The sequence below is a fragment of the Rhinolophus sinicus genome, chromosome 17 (genome assembly GCF_057876585.1).
Source record: "Rhinolophus sinicus isolate RSI-liver-muscle chromosome 17, RSI-T2T, whole genome shotgun sequence".
NCBI lineage: Eukaryota > Metazoa > Chordata > Mammalia > Chiroptera > Rhinolophidae > Rhinolophus > Rhinolophus sinicus.
In genome coordinates, this window is record NC_142517.1 from 50357224 (window position 1) to 50375000 (window position 17777).

The following is a 17777-nucleotide window of genomic DNA, read 5'->3' on the forward strand; positions in this document are numbered from 1 at the left end:
ACTCATTTCACTTAACATAATGTTCTCTAGGTCCATCCATGTTGTTGCAAATGGTAAGATTTCTTTCTTCTTTATGGCTGCATAATACTCCATTGTATAAATGTAGCCAAGACCTGGAAACAAAGCAACAGATTCTTAATCATTCTCTTCTACCTGAGCTCAGTTCCTTGTACGGCGTAAACTTTTAACATGTTACCTCCCTTAATGCAGCTGCGCTTTACTGAAGGCTTCTTGTGCCATAATTCAAAGAGGGAACTGATGATGGAAATTTCTGGCTGAGATAGGCTACAAACGGAGGAAAATCACTTTATTTCCATGCTTGTGGTAAAAAACACACTTTGGATCTGCTGCCTACTAGAAATATCTAGATTTGTGCAGATCACAGTTTCACCCAGTCACTAGTGGCATGTCTCAACTTCCTGTCCCCAGAACCCATTAATCATTTACAGCATGTGACAGACATTTTAACCAGGGGTCAAGGTGAACATCCCCAGTTATACAACAAAAACGTGTAAAAACTTTGTTTAATCAATGGCATGTGCTGTGTGTGTGTTTTAGAAAGTCTGTATCTAATTCTCTGCTGTGATATACCACAGTGAGGGGTGGTTTTCACATTTTAACACAACGAAGGCATTTGCTACAGCTCTGCTTTTGTCCCTCTTGATCACGCTGCAGTATTCCTGTGCTTTGAGTCCCACAGATTGCAATGCTACTGGGCCCCTGGCTGGGAAAGCTCTAGATCTGATCAATAAAGGACGTCAGAATGGCTACCTTTTCCAGTTACTGCGGGTCGCTGATGCCCACTTGGACGAAGTGGTGAGGAATTGCCAATGGCAGAGCTGAGGTGGGACACCATGCACCAGGGCAATGTGACTGTCACCCCTAAGACTGCTGCTTCGCACAACCCTTTAGTCAGAGTTTTCTGTTTAGTTTCTGCTGCTGCTCGAGACTGCTTTTTTTCTTCTTTGAAACTAATGTTTGTTATTAGTATATCCTTAACTATGAATCAGTCTGTACGTATTTAATAAGCATTGATGCTGAGCCCAATCAAATGCTAAGAACTATAAGAGAAAAATTAGAATAAACTGTGGGTCTTGCCCTCAAGGAAGTAATAACCAGCTCACATGCACATAGGCAAACTAATGAAAGGAGATCTGTTAAGACTGGCTGGGAGAAGCCTTCATTTGGGCCCTGAAGAATAAGCAGAATTTGAATAGGAAGATGGCATTCCAGGAGAATTCCAGGCACACCACCTCTGTGTGGTTAGGGAATCAGGAAGGTAGGTGTTAGGGAGTAATGAAACATAAGTAGGGGTGTTCCAGAAGTTCTATGTGGGCTTTGGAGTAGCCATCAGGTTGGGAGGGAGATTGTAGCCTTACCTTGAAGCAAAGCAAGTCTACTGTTTCACTTAGATTAGATGCTTATTCGGAGTGGGTCTGAGGGCTTATGGTAGAGATTATGGAGGGAGGCTTCCCTCTCCAGCCTCCTAACATAACCTACTCTTTGATGAAACCACTAAAATGAGGGAGGCCAGACCATGGAGCACCACAGAGGACAAGCAGAGGGATTATACTTGTTAAAGCATTATAGATGGAGGCAGTAGATTGCAGAGAACAAGAGTGCAGGATTTAGGGTTCAGCCAGCAATTTAGTGACCGTTAGTCCAGTTCCAGGCTCTTTGCCACATTGTAGGACCCAGGCTGAGTTGGCACAGAGCTACCTCTGAGTGGTGGTATAAATGATGGGTGGTTGGGGAGGGGGCAGAATGTACCTGGGGAGATGGATGCAAGTGACAGGGACAGGAACTAGAAAACCATTTTTTGAGTTCAGGAAAGAGGAAATTAGGATCAGATGAGACCGTGGGGTTTAGGGCAATGGATAATGTGTAAGAGAAAGACCATTCGAGGCCTGATGACTCGATAGCAACAGCAAAGGAAGAAATTAAAGTCTATGCCACATTTTTTCAAGCCAAAGACTAAGGTAATAAATAATTAATGGTGCCACTGACAAAAGACAAGGGAAGTAGAGAGAGGGAGCTGGTTTGTAAAGAAGAGAGTGGTTTTAGCTTTAGGCAAGTTGAAATCATGGCAAGATATCCAAGTTCAGGAATCGAGCTGGGTGAGAAGACACAGCTCCACATATAGACTGGAGCTCATGATGTGCCTGTCAGCATTATAATTCTAGGCTTCTGTCTTCAACATCTCCACCCAAACCAACACTGCTATTTAGTGATTGCTTCCTAAGGCTCATGGGTAGAAGCAACATAACAACCAGTTAAAAAGAACTTTTGGAAGTAATTCTTTGAAGCTATTTATTCAAATGAATAGATCAAATGACAAAAAGGTAGACATTGACAATGATTTGGAAAGGAGCAGGAATTCTGTTTGAGAAATAAGAGATTGCTTCTATTTAGTCGCTCTCGCATACTGCTCACCTGTTGCTTTCTTGGAATTCCTCAGGAATCTGCCACTGTCTATTATTTAGCCTTAGATGTGAAAGATCTGACTGTCCAGTCCAATCCAGGAAATACTGGGATGACTGTGAGCCAGCTCTTTCTAGACGTCCATCTGATATAGTAAGTAATCATGCTACCATCTTCCTCTTCTTATCATTCTTGACTTCTGTGTACTCTGCTTACTTAGGGCAGCTGTGTGCCAACACTAACACAGCAAAAGAGTAAGAGCAACTTCCACCTTTTGACTCATAAAGATTATGTTGGCCTTGAGTAATATTCTCTTGAGAGCCGTATCTGGGAACCCAGTGCAAGACGACTCAGTGGGTTGTGGACCCATGGGATAGCATGAGCAGCTGTGAGACCTTGGGCAAATCACCTAAGGTCATTAGACTTTTGTATCCCCAGCTGTAAAATAAGATGATGGGTTTGGAATAGATGGACTCTAAGGTCACTTCTGGACCTGATAGTCTGTGGGTCTAGGAAACCAGAACTTGTAAGTGTGTCCTATAAAGACTGGTCCCATTCGCAGGAATAGCCAAAAGGATAAGTTGCAACTATCATGAGGAAGACGGTTTTGCTCTGTACATTGTACACGGGTACTCAGATCCCAAGTTGTCTGCCACGAGAGAACACAAAAATGAACAAGCACAGGTCTAATATTTCAGTTCCAGAAAATAAGCCATTTGCATACCTAGAAGTTTCAGCAATTTTTCCCCTTGAAAATGTTTGGGATGTGGCCATGATGCATTTAAACAGTTTCTCTCTGGTTATCATGAGGGCTTTCGATGCCTATAGCACCCAACACAGAGAAGCAGATTAAGAAAATATGGGTTTTGGGACAGGATTTTTTGAGAGAAACGATTAATAAATTTTAAATGTATAGTAGAAGTATGTTACATCTTTTTTTTCTTTCTGCATATTCCACCTGAGGAAAGCAGTATGCAATGACAAACTCCTTTTGCTTACAGGTGATTGGACAATGTAAGGTAATAGCTACAACATGTTTGAATGAATCTCAGGATCTTAGAGTGAATGACTTCAACTGCACCACAAGTTCTGGTATGGAAATCTGTTGAAGTGCTACTTATTCTAGTCTAATTTTACTAATTCTCCATCAATACAGAATTCAATCATAACATAATAACTTACGATGTACATGTCAGAAATGCTCCCTGCCCTCACAGACTTGATTAATACTCACTCTCTTGAGAAGACAAGGGAGAAGTTTTCCCCGTTATTGGTGCGCTTTCCTTTAAAGAAATGCAATACACAAAAGTAGAAATCTATGTGAGGTAGCATAGCGTGGTAGTATAGTTGTAGAGAACATGGGCTCTGGGGTCAGATTTGCTTGAGTTTGAATCCCAACCTTATCACTCCTAGTTGAATGGTCTTGAGGGCAAGTTATTTACCCTCTTTTAGCTTTCCTCAGTTAATGATAGCCTCAAACTATGCTCAGATGAGGATAGTAATAATATTAGCCCTTCCAGTCTTTGTTAGAATTAAATAAGACGGTCTGTGTAGTACACTTGCAAAGTACTTAGCACTCAGTAAGTATTGACGTCCACATCTAAAAGTTATACATTAACGCTACAGTTTACAAAGCAGTTATACGTATGTTATATCATTTAATCTCACAACAAGTCTATGTAGTAAAGGTTATGGTACTCTCTGTTTTAGAGACAAAAGAAGTGAGTTTCAAAGAGGATCAACGACTTGGCCTTAGGATCACAGCCAAATGTAGGGAACATGATCCTATCCCACAAGTATTGACTCTGAAGTCCATGAGCTTTTTATTTACTTTCCTAAAAGAATGATCACATAATCCTTCAGTAATAGCAAATCTCAACATGATTCAATATAGAAGAATTCAACAGTCAAGCATCTCCTTCAGGAGATTACCTTAAAGAAAGATTGAGCTGCATCTTCTCCGTTCTCTGGGCAAAACTTCATGTTGATGATGCCTCTCCCTCCTTGGCAGAGACAGGAAGAGTTCATTAAAATAGTAACACTTTATGGATGATGGGGAAGCATCGTGAATCCAGTCAGAACAGAGGCTTGAGCATCAGAAGCATCTGCGTTTAGTTTATAGCTCTGCTGCTGATTGCCTGATTTGATCTGGAACACGTTTCTTAGCCCCTTCAATCCTCAATTTGCCCATCTGGAAAATGGAAGCTGTTGTTATCCTTGCCCCCGTGCTTACATGTATTTAGTCCCAGCATTGACATTGCTGTTTGCAACCCAGTAACCACAGAACTGCCATCTTCTCTCTCCAGTCTCTTCTGCACTGGCCAATACTAAAGACAGCCCCGTACTCTTCGATTTCTTTGAGGACACTGAGCTCTACAGAAAACAGGCAGACAAGGCCCTTGAGAAGTACAAAAGGAAGAGTGATTACTTTGCCTTTTTCAGAGTGGACCAGGTGGAGAGAGTTGTAAGAGTGGTGAGTCTCCATCAACGCCCAGCTACAGTGTGAGGGCCCAGGCTCTAACCGGGCAGGTGCAAAATTCAGCAGCTCTGACTCTCCACAGGCCTCCCTCCGCCAGCTGCTTTTTAAATTGAGGCCCCTGTTGCAGCCTCAACAACAGTCAGTAGATACCACAGAACTGTTCTTCTGCAGATTTTCGTATTTTGGAGTTGCAGAGAGTGTGAATATCTAAGAGAAGAGGAAAAACCCAAGCAAAAAGAGGAAAAGACAGAGAGCATATTAGAGTCATTAAAATCATGTGGTCCTAATCTCCTTGTATTATGATGGAAAAGTGAGGGTCAGAGAAACTACCGGTGTTTCCCTGAAAATATGACCTAGGCGGACAATCAGCTCTAATGTGTCTTTTGGAGCAAAAATTAATATACGACCGGGTCTTATTTTACTATAATACTGGGCAATATATAATATAATGTAATATAATAGAATACAATACAATACAACACAATACAATACAATACAATATAATACGGGGTATAATATAATATAATGTAATGTAATATAATATCATATCAGTTATGATATATTAAAATATAATACTGGGTCTTATAGTAATTTTTGCACCAAAAGATGCACTAGAGCTGATTGTCCGGCTAGGTCTTATTTTCGGGGAAACACGGTACCTCACCACACCCAGTGGTATGGCTGGAATTGGTTCCTCCCAGTTCAGCGTCCCAAGTGCCTTCCACCCAGAGTGCTCTTGTCGAGCCGCTAGTTGAGGTTGTCCTGCATTTTGAAAACACAAAGGTAAATAGATTACGGTGCATGCAAGCAAGAGAATGAATACAATGCAACTATTAAAACGCATGTTTGGACCTATATGCATTGAAACGAGTTTCATGTTGTATTGCTAGGAGAAAAAGCAGGTAACGGAACAATACTTAGACTATGAGCCCCTTTACATTAATTAGATATAGGTGTATATGCACAGCCTATTTAGAAAAAGGAGAGAAGGAAAAATCCATCAAATGGATGATAGTGGTACCTCTGAGAAGGAGAGACGAGGGTACAGAAGGGTGAGTTTTCATACTATGCTTGATTATTTTTGTATTATTTGAAACTTTTCAATGAAATAGTATTCACTTTATCACTTATGTAATACATTTCAAAAGGCAGAGACTGTAAGAAAAATGGCATACATTGGTGATTTTGAATCTTCTTAGTACTTTACTGTATATTAGGATAGTAGGCATCTACTGCCCCCCCCCCCTTTTTTTAAATGTTCCTGAAACTGCTTTGATCCAATTTGTTCTAGAGAGGAGAGGAAAGAACCAATTACTTTGTGGACTTCTCTGTGAGGAACTGCTCCAGCCACCAATTTCCTAGACACACTAATGTGAGTATACTAGATGTCTGCGAAATACGAGGTGACATTTAGAGACCACTCACTATGTGCCAGGTAACCTGCTAAGTGCATTACACATATGATAGCCTATTACCCCCACCACCATCCTATGAACCAGATGCGATTTTTATCCCTGATTTACACATGGGGAAATTGAGGCACAGAGAAGTTAAGTGAATCATGAGAATATTATTTTATAAATATACGTGACATAAACCAAAACTTAACACCGAGTTATTTAAACATGGGGATTAAAGACTTAGCTAAACCCGATAACTTTATTGTATCAGGAACCTGCACCCATGGCTGCTTTCATTCACTGCATCTCATTTATTCTTCATTTACTTCTCGATTTGACAAATGGGAAGGTAACTGAGGCTCTGCACAGGAAAGGTTTTGCCCAATGTTCAAACCAAGCTGAGTTTAGAATCCATTTCTATGCTCAGCCCAGTGGGATTTTTCTCCAAATCATTTATAAATTGATACTTATGTACCTGGAAGAAGATTTTATTAATGTTTCTCAGTATTTGTATGGTAACTTAGAGTTTACAAAACACCTCCACATATACTGTCTTGTTGGAGCCCTGTGACAACCCCACTGAGGAGAAACAAGTGTCTGCCTCCATTTCCCTGCGACAGAAGAGCCTAGAGACTTAGACACTTACCTAAGGGCACTTAGCTAGAAAGTGTGAGGGCACAGGATTTTAATGGTGGCCTTCTGATTTCAAGTCCAGGATTTTTCTGGAGTTTAACAGCACGTTCTCTAGGGCCAGAAGAGAGGTAGCATTCACTATTTCCTTTCTGGCTGTTCAACATTTCTACCTAAGTAGCTATAGAATCCTGCTTAGTGGCCATCAAAAAAGACACTTTCCTCCCCCACTCCTATCCCCACAAACCCTTAATTATTTTGGTGTGGGCTTAGCAAACCCAGTGCAGAAACATGGCGGCTGGAAAAGAGTTCAGCGCTCAGTGTTTTACATCATTATTTCATTTAATTAAGCCTTCTCAGGTTTATGGGTAGATAGTATTGTACCCATTTTACAGACAAAGACTGAGTTTCAGGAATTTTATGCAACTTGCCTAAACTCACAAAACCGGTAAATGATGAAGCCAGGATTAACGTAGACCTGTCTGACTCCAAAACTGTACTCAGTACCTCAATGCTTAACAGTCTTTTCTAAAAAAGAGTTTTTTTCTTGTCCTAGTCTAACTTTCACAGCTGGGTTTAGGGACCTCTGGGGCACAGTGGTGCCAGCCAGTTGAAACCTCTGTGCTTAGGGTAGGGCCAGCAGACAGTCACTTTGACAGGGTCCATGCAAACTTTATAGTGGTTCCTTCCTTTCCAATACGTCCCTGCAAGGAACAAGTTAAAGTTGTACAAATCCCTCTTTTGCACCGCACTTCATTCTCTCTACGCACAGGCAGCTCTGGACTTCAGTGCTGAAGGGTTGGTTAAAGTCAAGGCATCAATGACGTGTTATTTCTCACCACCACCCATGGGAAAGCCCAGTGGTGGTGACCATTCATGGAAGAGAAGCACAGCAAATTGGAAAGAAAACCTTTGAAAACTGTACTTTTCCCAAATCTCCTGCTCACGTACACACGTTTCCCTCTTCTTTAAAGGTCCTTGGGTTCTGCAGAGCAGATTTGTCCTATGATGTAGGAACCTCTGACATAGAAAGTCCAAAAGATATTGTCATAAACTGTGAAGTCTTCAACTTAAGATGGGTTTCCTAAGCAGGTTTTGTCATGAGGAGGGCCATATTAAGTGATATTTTCACACACATAGTGTATTTTGTTCTATGGCTCTGTGTGTGTGTGTGTGTGTGTGTGTGTGTGTGAGTGTGTGTGTGTGTGTGAGAGAGAGAGAGAGAGAGAGAGAGAGAGAGAGAGAGAGAGAGAGATAAATGAGAGAGATGAGATGTGGTGGGCGTGGGGAGAAATACAGAGAATAGTCCCTGGGAAAAGTGCAAATGCTGACATGACACAAAAAGTGTACAATTTTCCCCAAGAACTGGGAAGGGATAAGATTTGTCAGAAAAGTAAAATGTTGACCGATTTAATCAACCTTTAATTAATTTGAAAATGGCCCTTATAGTCAGGACTCCAGTGCTGAGAGTTTATAATTCCTAGTTTTAGTCTTAGGCCTAGAATCTAAGGAGACTAAATTAGCCTTAAATTTATTATATAAAGGTATATATAATAAGACGTAAAACAACATTTTACAAGAATATCTGTGTGTAAAAACCCTTGTTCTACACACAGATATTCTTCACAGTATCTTTTTGTCAGAAAAAAACAAAAAACTGAAAATAAACTAAACATCCATGTGCCAAATCCCAAAATAGGAAGGAGCAGGTTTGTCACCATGATAATGGCTGTATAGATTTTTCAAAAAAATTAAAACCTGAACAAGCAGAGTGAAGAGGTGAGGTGCTCGTCCTTTAGGAATAAGAGATCCTTTACTATGGAGCCTCAGAACTCTGTTGAGAAGCTAAATTATAAGGCACTAGTTTTACAAATATTGGTCTACTGATGACTGTTCTTGTGTAACATAATTTCACCACTTTATGTTGAAATGAGAAAAATGAAAATAGTAAGAAAAGCTTTTCGTGATATAACATTTTTCACTTAAAGGACCATTGTTTACTCTGAGATTATCTTTCTGATTCTTGTGTTATCAAAATATTATTCCTATTGTGAAATAATGATGGTGGTAGGTGATAGTTTTGTTTGTATTTTAAATGTCAACTTGGCAAGATTAAAATTTTACAATGCTCTTTTGGTATTCTACTTTTTCAGTTGATTTGTGGAATCTACAAGTATGAGGGCCGTTAGTCTAAATCAAGTTAAACATCTAACTTCTCCTTTTGTATCCTATGATGGTGTTCAGTCTTCTGTGTCCTTCACCAGGAACATAGAAACATCAGTGCTGTACAAGCCCATCTGGACCATCTACCCCACTATGGTGGGCATGAGCATGCTGGCAAGCCTTCATTTAAGCCCAAGAGACCCAGAGATTACCACCATCCTCACAAGTCACATCAACTTGGATGCCCACCTCCTCTAGAAGACAAAAATCACTCAGACAGGCCACAGTTTCAATCAGGAGCTCCTCCAGTGTTGCCCCCTTCAAGATGTCATCACCCCCATTTTGGCACCAATGGCACCCATACACCCCCTCATAATGATAGTTCCAATGAGCACCATCCCCATGGACACCATCCTCATGACCATCATCCCCATGGATACCATCCCCATGGACACCGTCCACATGGACACCATCCCCATGGACACCATCCTCATGAGCATCATCCCTATGGACAGCATCCAGATGGACACCATCCCCATGGACACCGTCCACATGGACACCATCCACATGGACACCATCCCCATGGTCATGATTTCCATGACCATGGACCCTGTGACCCACCACCCTATAGCCGGTATTCCCAAGATCACCATCGCTGGGGCCATGGCCCACCACCAAGGCACTCAGAAGAAAGAGGTCCAGGTAAAGGACACTTTCCCTTCAAATGGGGACAAATTGGATACGATTACCGACTCCCTCCACTAAAGAAAGGTGAAACCCTTCCTCTTCCCGAAGCCAATTTTCCCATCTTCTCATTGCCAAATCACAACAATCCTCTAAAGCGAGAAATTCAGCCCTTCCCTCAATCAGCCTCTGAATCATATCCAGGGACGTTCAAGAGTGAGTTTCCACAAGTCTTGAAGTTTTTTGCATATACATTTCCAAAAGACAATCTGAGTTCCTTGAAAAATGAATAATGTTCTGAATTAGAACCATAAATAAAATGTAATCAGTAACAGAATCAAAATTACAATCATTTCAACTTTACTTTCATATTCAGGATAGGACAAGCTGTGGGTGGGGGAGAAGACGGCATGACAAGAGCCAAATGGAGAAAGGAAAGATCTAGGTCCCACAAGTCAGAAGTTCATTCCCCACGACCAATAGACCACTTGAGGCAAATCTCTGATCCTCAGAATTTCTTTATTTCCTGGACTTCACTCCTTTAATTCTAGCATCTTTCCTCTGTTAGTACTTACGCTGTAGCTGGGCGTACCAAGAAGCTATGTATTATTAGGTAAGGGTTATTGTTATAAAAAGTGATCCAAGTTCTCTCCTACTTCTATTTGTATTCCTCTAAATTTATTTTTGGAAAAAAATAAGTTCTAAACTTAATTATGAAGCAAACAAAGCTTGGGCTATAATTTACAAAGATGTTCACAGGCATGGACCATACATTCAGGTGCACCAGAAATATCACTTCATTTTTTAGAACACATTAATTCCTACTTCAGGTTGCCTTCATACTGGGCTAATAGGAAACTTAACCTCAGTCTTTCTTGCAGTTCCTCCTGCTGCTTCCCACACAAAATTGTGCCACAGTGCAAGAGTCTTACATAATGCCAAGTGTTTGGGTGGTGGGCACGAGAAGGAAGTCTGAGTCTCCATCACCAATCCACCAGGTCTGAGGGATGTTTACTACCCTGTTCACACCACTCTTTGAGTCTAGTTCATCTGCTACGTCTATATCAAACTGGCGATATAGGAGTCTCCGTAAGACTGCTGATGGACGTGACTGCCAAGAGATACCATGTAGCTGTTCTCTGCCTGGGGTCTTGCTGCCTTGCAGGCTACATGTCCAGCAAGCAGGGCAAAGGTGTCCTCTGCTTCCAGACCCCCAGACCCCTCTGCTCTTCTCATATCGCCTCCCAGGCTGGGGCTCTCTGTCTCAGAAATTTGTCTTTATTCATTTTTGGTGCCAGCGGATTCTTTTTCCACATTTGAATCCTCTTTCTTTTCCCTTCTTCCCAAATCAGGCTCCAGCATTTAGACACGAGCTAATAAGACTTTAGATTCTTTCTCTGTGACTTACTGAAGCAGTTTCAGGTGTGTGGTGATGGCAGCAGTAGATTCTGATTGGGAGGGGGGTAAGGAAAATAAGGGTGAAAGAGACTTGGGTAAGTTCTTAGGCTGGGAAGAAAGGGGCCCACAGTGCTGGAGAAGCTGGAGGTGGGAGAGGGAGGAGGTGACTGATGGTGTGCGGTCCAGGAGGAGTGGAAAGGAGCACAGGCTGATCACGGCGGGTGTTTCAAGTGAAGACTCTGGAACAGGCCTTGAAGGAAGGTGGTCAAAAGACACAGACTTTTAGTTTTAAGTTAAGTAAAGACTAGGGATGTGATGCAAAACATGGTGACTAGTTAACATCGCTGTGTGATATGTAGGGAAATTGTTCAGAGAATAAATGGATCCTATGAGTTCTCATCACAAGGAGAAATTTTCTTTTTATTACATCTATGAGACAATTCAATGTTAACTAAACCTGTTGTGGTAATGATTTCACAAACTATGTAAATCAAAGCTTCATGTAAATCAAAGCAAACATCTACTAAGGGCCAGCCCGTATCTTTACCTCTTAGACCTTCTCTCCCTTACATTGTGCTACAGGTTTAGACAATATACCATTGATTGCTCCTTTTCTAGATTTTTTGGTCATATAATAATAGCTAAAAAGTATGAATGTTTAATGTTTGTTATAGTCAGTAGATTGAGGGACTGGGATTAGAATTCACATCAGCCTCCTCCCAAAACACATTCTTTCCTCTTTATTATCCGGCCCGTGTACACTGCCAAGTCCTGCTTCTGAGTCTGCACTTGAAACACCCTCCGTGGTCAGCCTCGTCCTCCTTTCCACTCCTGGACTGTGCACCATCAGTCATCTCACCCTCCCATCTCCAGCTTCTCCATCATTGTGGGCCCCTCTTTCTTCCCAGCCTACGTCTCTTTCATCTTAGTTTTATTTCCTACATCCCCGCACACACACACACACACACACACACACACACACTAGAATCTACCTTCTGCCATCACTGTGCACTGGAAACTGCTTCAGTAAGTCAGGGATCCTTAACCACCTCACTTTAATATTAGATATAATTTATAGGCTCTAATTACCAGGCTCCACAACTATATTATCTCGTTGACTTCTCAAGAAACCTCATTAAGGCAGTATGTTGTTTCACTTTTCCAGATGAGGAAACTGAGGCTCAGGAAGGCTATATGACCCTGACTTGTTCAGCATCACATAGCAATTAAGTAGCAGAGCTGGATTAGAATCGGCGTTGGACTTACTGCCCAGCTCATGTTCCTGCCACTGGGTGCCAAGGCCACCACTCAGCCCACATTGACCCCTCTTTTCCGAGAACTCTCAAAGAGACAAAATTGCCAAGCTAGGGACCCTATTGACAACAAACATGAAGTCAAACATCTTTTTTTGGGGAAAAGGGTAAGACTTGGGAGCAAACATCTACTAAGGGCTAGCCCGTATCTTTAACTCTTAGTCTAACTTGATCAGAAAAATACCTGAAAAGTCTAACTTGATCAGAAAAATCACTGAAGCTTGGTGAATGCAAGACCCCCATATTCACCAAACTAGAAATAAGGAGCAAGGAGAGGGTTAAGCAGGGCTTCACTCTACCCATCCATTCTTATGCTTCTCTTTTGTCTCCTCCACTCTGGTATTTTCTTTTTTACACCTAATTCAACTGAGTGGAGGGAAGCTTGCTTGGCCAGAGACCAGATAGGATGCTCATCTTTCATTTGTGGTTGTGCCAATGTCCTGGTGTGAGCCTCCCTGCCCTCACTATGTCCCTGTGCACGGGCTCCCCAGGCACTGAGCAGGATTGGTAGCAGCCTGCTTCTCTGCAACTAGATGTCCTGCAAAGCAATTTTCCTGAAAGGTGTCTGCACACTGCTGCATTGTTGTCGCATGTAACGACCTTCAAAATGGTTTTGGGGAAGGGAGCAACAGAGGTGGGTGGTGGTTTTTTCTCTCCTCCTTTATTAGAGTCTGCTCTGATTTGCTATGCAGAGTTGTGCAATCACCTGGAAATGTGCTCTGTGCTCCCACATACTTCCCAAATGTAAACACGCAGGTCAACAGCCCCAATGTTGTAACGTTCCAATTTCTAGGAAATCTGCTTGGGTAACTCAACATACATTTGTCCTTATCAAACAAGGCAAATAGTGTATGGCAGCAGGAATCCAATCAGGACCCTGGAGAGCTAAGGCAGAGAGAGGAGAGACAGAGGATATAAGAGGCTGGAGAGAATTAAAATCAGCGTCTAAGCTCCCAATGCTTGGTGAAACTCCCAGAGAAAGACTTAAATCATGAAGTTAATTGCCCTCTTTTTCCTTTGCTCCAGGCTGCTACCAACTTTACCGCAGGAGCACAGCTCGCAAGAAATTGACTGCAATGATGAAGACGTATTTAAGGCTGTGGATGCGTCTCTGAAGATGTATAACGAGAGAAACCAAAGTGGCAACCAGTTTGTATTGTACCGCATAACAGAAGTCATCAAGACGGTGAGTGAGCTGTGTTTAACCTTGAGGTCATTTGGGATTTGTGCTATCACTTGGAGCCCAGGCCTTACACACACACACACACACACACACACACACCAATCACCAATCACCAATCACCAATCACCAATCACCAATCAACAAAGAACCGTAATAAAAGGTAGAAGTTTACAGCTCATAGAAAAGACCAACACCACTCTCTGGCCTGGGGTTGGAAGGCAGGGTATGACTAGTCCTCAACCACCAAGTTTGGCTTCCTGGGTGATCAGAGGAGCGGTATTCTAGGGTGAAATGAAACAAAGGTAGGAAGAGTCATTTGCATGCACAGTGGGAGACTCCAGGAACTCAGTCAGGCCTCAGAAGAGGATTTACTGTGTGACCAGCTTTAGACTAAAATATAAAGACCTCCAGAGCTCAAATGGGGAGGGGGTGTTTCTGACGGTACATCTAACGAATGCTGTATGATCTTACTTATAGGTGGCATTTAAAACAGTCAAATTTATAGAAGCAGAAAGTAAAATGGTGGTTGCCAGGGCCTGTGGAGTGAGGGAAATGGGGAGAAGCTGGTCAAACAATATAGGCTTTTAGTTATAAGATGAATAGATCCTGGGGAACTAATGTACAACGTGGTGATTAGAGTAGTAATACTGAATTGTATACTTGAAATTTGCTAAAAGGCTAGATCTTAAGTGTTCTCACCACACACACAAAATGATAAGAATTATGTGAGGTGATACTGTGTTAATTAGCTTAATTGGGGTAATCATTTCATAATTTATATGTGTATTAAATCACCATGTTATACACCTTAAATATATACAATGTTTACTTGTCAATTATACCTCAATAAAGTTAGGGTTCAGTGGGAAGGGGTATATCTAATAGGAGAATTCAGAAGTGAGATTCACGTGGTTCTACTGCATTAGACAAAATATCTACCATAAGCTCCATATGGCCAAATGCATCACGGGTAATAGCCATGTTCTAATTGTTCTTTAATATTTTTTATCACTGATTGATGCACTCAGGTTGAAAACAAATCCTAACAAGACGTGTGATTTCAAGAAATATAAATCTTTCAATAGTTTTAGCAAATTTCTCTATGTCTCCTTGATTGTTAGGCAATTGTTTATTTCAGTGGAGAAAAAATATCCAGATATTTGACATGATGAGGTTAAAGAAAAAACACAGTGGACATGTGTTTTTTGTTTTTTTTCTGAAAGTAAAATCGAGCAGTTCTATTTCACAAACTAGTGCAGTCATGGGAGTCCTGGTGCCCACAGCGACATTTTATGGGTGTTGTCGTCATTGGCTGGCATCCGTCACAAATATCTGTTTTTGTTCTAAAATGTCCATAGAATCGCTCTTCATTTTGCTATGTGGGCATCACCTATACCACTGCCGTCATCTGCTTTATCAAAATCTGAGACCTGGAAGGAACCTTGGAGATTCTCTCGTTTGACTCCATCATCTCTCAGACACAAACACTCTGACCACACAGGCTCTCAGAGAGCACTGCCCGCGAGTCAGTCGACCTGGGATGTGCTTTTCCAAGGTGGGAGGCTGCCTCAGCTATGCCCCATCTACTCAGGGCCTCCTTTCACCTGCAAAATGAGGGCCTGGATAACACCACTTCTCAGGTCACTTACTGCTTCCACATGCCAGGATTTTGCATCTGAAAGCTGAACTAACTCATCACCTTTGCATTTAAAAGTTTTATTCATTATTTCATGACATGCTAGAAAAAGCAGAAAACAAAGAAAGCAAAGAAAAATACTAAATTTCCTATAACTAATCCCATCATCCAGAAATAGCTGTTAACATTTTTTTCAAAATTGAAAGATCTCTTGTTTGTTTTATATAACTGTACAAGTAATATACTATGTTTTAAAAAAAAGTACTCAGGTAATTCAGAAATTTTTGTTTAAAGAAGAAAGAGGAAAACAATTGTCGGGACAGAGTCCCAGAGAGCAATTTCCAGGCTCCTGGCCTCACATGGAAAGGTGCTGACTCGGGTAGTAGATGGCCATCAGCTGTGGCTTGCTGGCCATCAGCTGTTACTAGTTAGCCAATTAGCCACTGATATAACTGCTGTGGCTGTGTTGGTTAGTGAGTCGTTTGGGTGGCAGGCAGAGAAGCTGACAGCAGGTTGTAGGTCGTGTGGCTCCAGCTTCCTGTGAGACTATAGTGGTATGACTTCCCTAACTACGGCTCAGTGGGTGTTCCTTTTTGGCCTAACCATATCTTGCATTCTTATGTGGGGAGCAGAACTAGAGACCCCGCAGGCTGCCTCGCATGACAAATGGCACAGCAAACAGAGACTCCCGCGTGACAACAATCATACTCCTACCACAGAGAGACAACCATTTTAACAGCTCTACTGCATAACTTTCCACACTTTTACAAATCATACATGTACATATAAGTTAGTTTCTACAAAAATAGGCTAATACTATGGACACTGATTCGTAACTTAAAAAATACCGGGGCACCAAAAAATGTGTATACATTTTAAGAGATGTTATCTATGCTCAAGCAGTTGTTTGCTGTAATCAGAAGTGTCTGGACGCTGATGGTAACCACTCTGAGCACCTCTTGTGATTGCAGAAGTCAAACGTGACTTGATTTATCTTTTGTTATTGGTAAATATTGGTACAATTAATGCAGTTTTTTCATTTCTTAAAATGTGTATACATTTTTGGCACCCTCTGTATATATATATATATATATATATATATTTATAAATATGTTATGGACATTCTTACAAGTGTTTACAACTTTCAGTGCTTTTAATATATGTTTTGCTTTTTTTGAATTAAATCAAGATAAAACATTCATCACTGTGTGTCACTCAAATGGTTTGCTGCTGAGTCAGTTGGGTGACTTACTACGTATCTTTGGTCCCTCTTCATTTGTTTTTCAGGAGAACCATGACGTATTTTATGTTGTCAAGTACCAAATCAAGGAGGGAGACTGTCCTGTAAAAAGTGGCAAAACCTGGCAGGACTGTGACTACAAAGATGCGGAGAAAGCTGTAAGTGTGTTGAATTTCCCACGCCTCTAGTTTTCTTCTCGAGCCTGCCAGATTCTTTTTCACTAGTGCTGGAGATGATTATTATTGTTGAGCCTGTTTGTGAGAGATGCATATAAGCCCTTAAATGTACAGAACAGTCAAATGCTTATGTCTGTGTTCTTGCATAGACAGAAAAGGCATGGAGAGGGCAGACGTTAAATATGAATAAAGTCCTCCCCTGAGAAGAGGGCTCTAATGACAAATTGGGACGTGTGGGTCAGGCCCCAGAGAGACAACAAATCAATATTTGGGCCACGTGGTTGACAGAGGGTAAGGGGGGTGGGGAGTGGGGGGTGGGAGATGAGGGTAAGGGGGATCGAATATATGGTGATGGAAGGAGAACTGACTCTGGGTGATGAACACACAATGGGATTCATAGATGATGTAATACAGAATTGTACACCTGAAATCTATGTAATTTTACTAACAATTGTCACCTCAATAAATTTAATTAAAAAATATATATATATTTGGGCCACGATCAGGGCTGGTGAGGGGAGACAGTGGGTGTTTCCATTGCACAGGCCTGAGTACGAATCCTGCTCTGCCTCCAACTGGCTGACCACTCAAAACCAGTGCACTCCCTCGTAAAAGGGAGATAAAATTGACCTCAGCTAGTTGTTGGAAGACAGAGGGAGATGCATTATACCAAGACCCTTGTTTGAAGAACAACAGCTGTCTTAACCAAATGCCTCACATACGCGTGCCACACCACAGCTGGTTGTTTGGCCTTAATTAAGGGAGCCTGCAGAAGGTATCTTCCAGGAAGCAAGCCACGCTTTCCACAATACGTGGATTCACCTCTTTAATGTGAAAACACTGACATTCTGTGTGCAGTTTGAACACTCACATTGGAAGGTAAGGCAAGAGGAGAGTTTACAGCAAGCTGGTTTTAGGGCTTGTGTCCATGTTGGTGAAAAAGACGTATCTCCAGGACTCGAGACAAAAATCTCATACTTTAAAACCTCGTCATTTATACTGCTTCTCCTCTGATGTCTCCTGAATATCAGTGGCTTGTAAATAATAATAATTT

The 17777-nt window shown here is 41.6% G+C and overlaps 3 pseudogenes across 2 annotated transcripts in view; all 3 read left to right on the forward strand.

The window, feature by feature from the left end:
* Nucleotides 1–576: 576 nt before the first annotated feature.
* LOC148754772 (histidine-rich glycoprotein-like) lies at nucleotides 577–8149 on the forward strand (annotated as a pseudogene). Its single transcript, XR_016019638.1, has 6 exons — nucleotides 577–816; nucleotides 2459–2574; nucleotides 3423–3513; nucleotides 4728–4894; nucleotides 6192–6272; nucleotides 7905–8149. The product of XR_016019638.1 is annotated as a histidine-rich glycoprotein-like (transcript).
* Nucleotides 8150–8262: 113 nt separating this feature from the next.
* Nucleotides 8263–11587, forward strand: LOC148754773 (histidine-rich glycoprotein pseudogene; annotated as a pseudogene).
* Nucleotides 11588–13365: 1778 nt separating this feature from the next.
* Nucleotides 13366–17777, forward strand: part of LOC141568634 (kininogen-1-like) — a 32869-nt pseudogene continuing 28457 nt past the window's right edge. Inside the window, exons 1-2 of the transcript XR_016019643.1 lie at nucleotides 13366–13674; nucleotides 16595–16705. The product of XR_016019643.1 is annotated as a kininogen-1-like (transcript). The remainder of the gene's footprint in view (nucleotides 13675–16594; nucleotides 16706–17777) is intronic.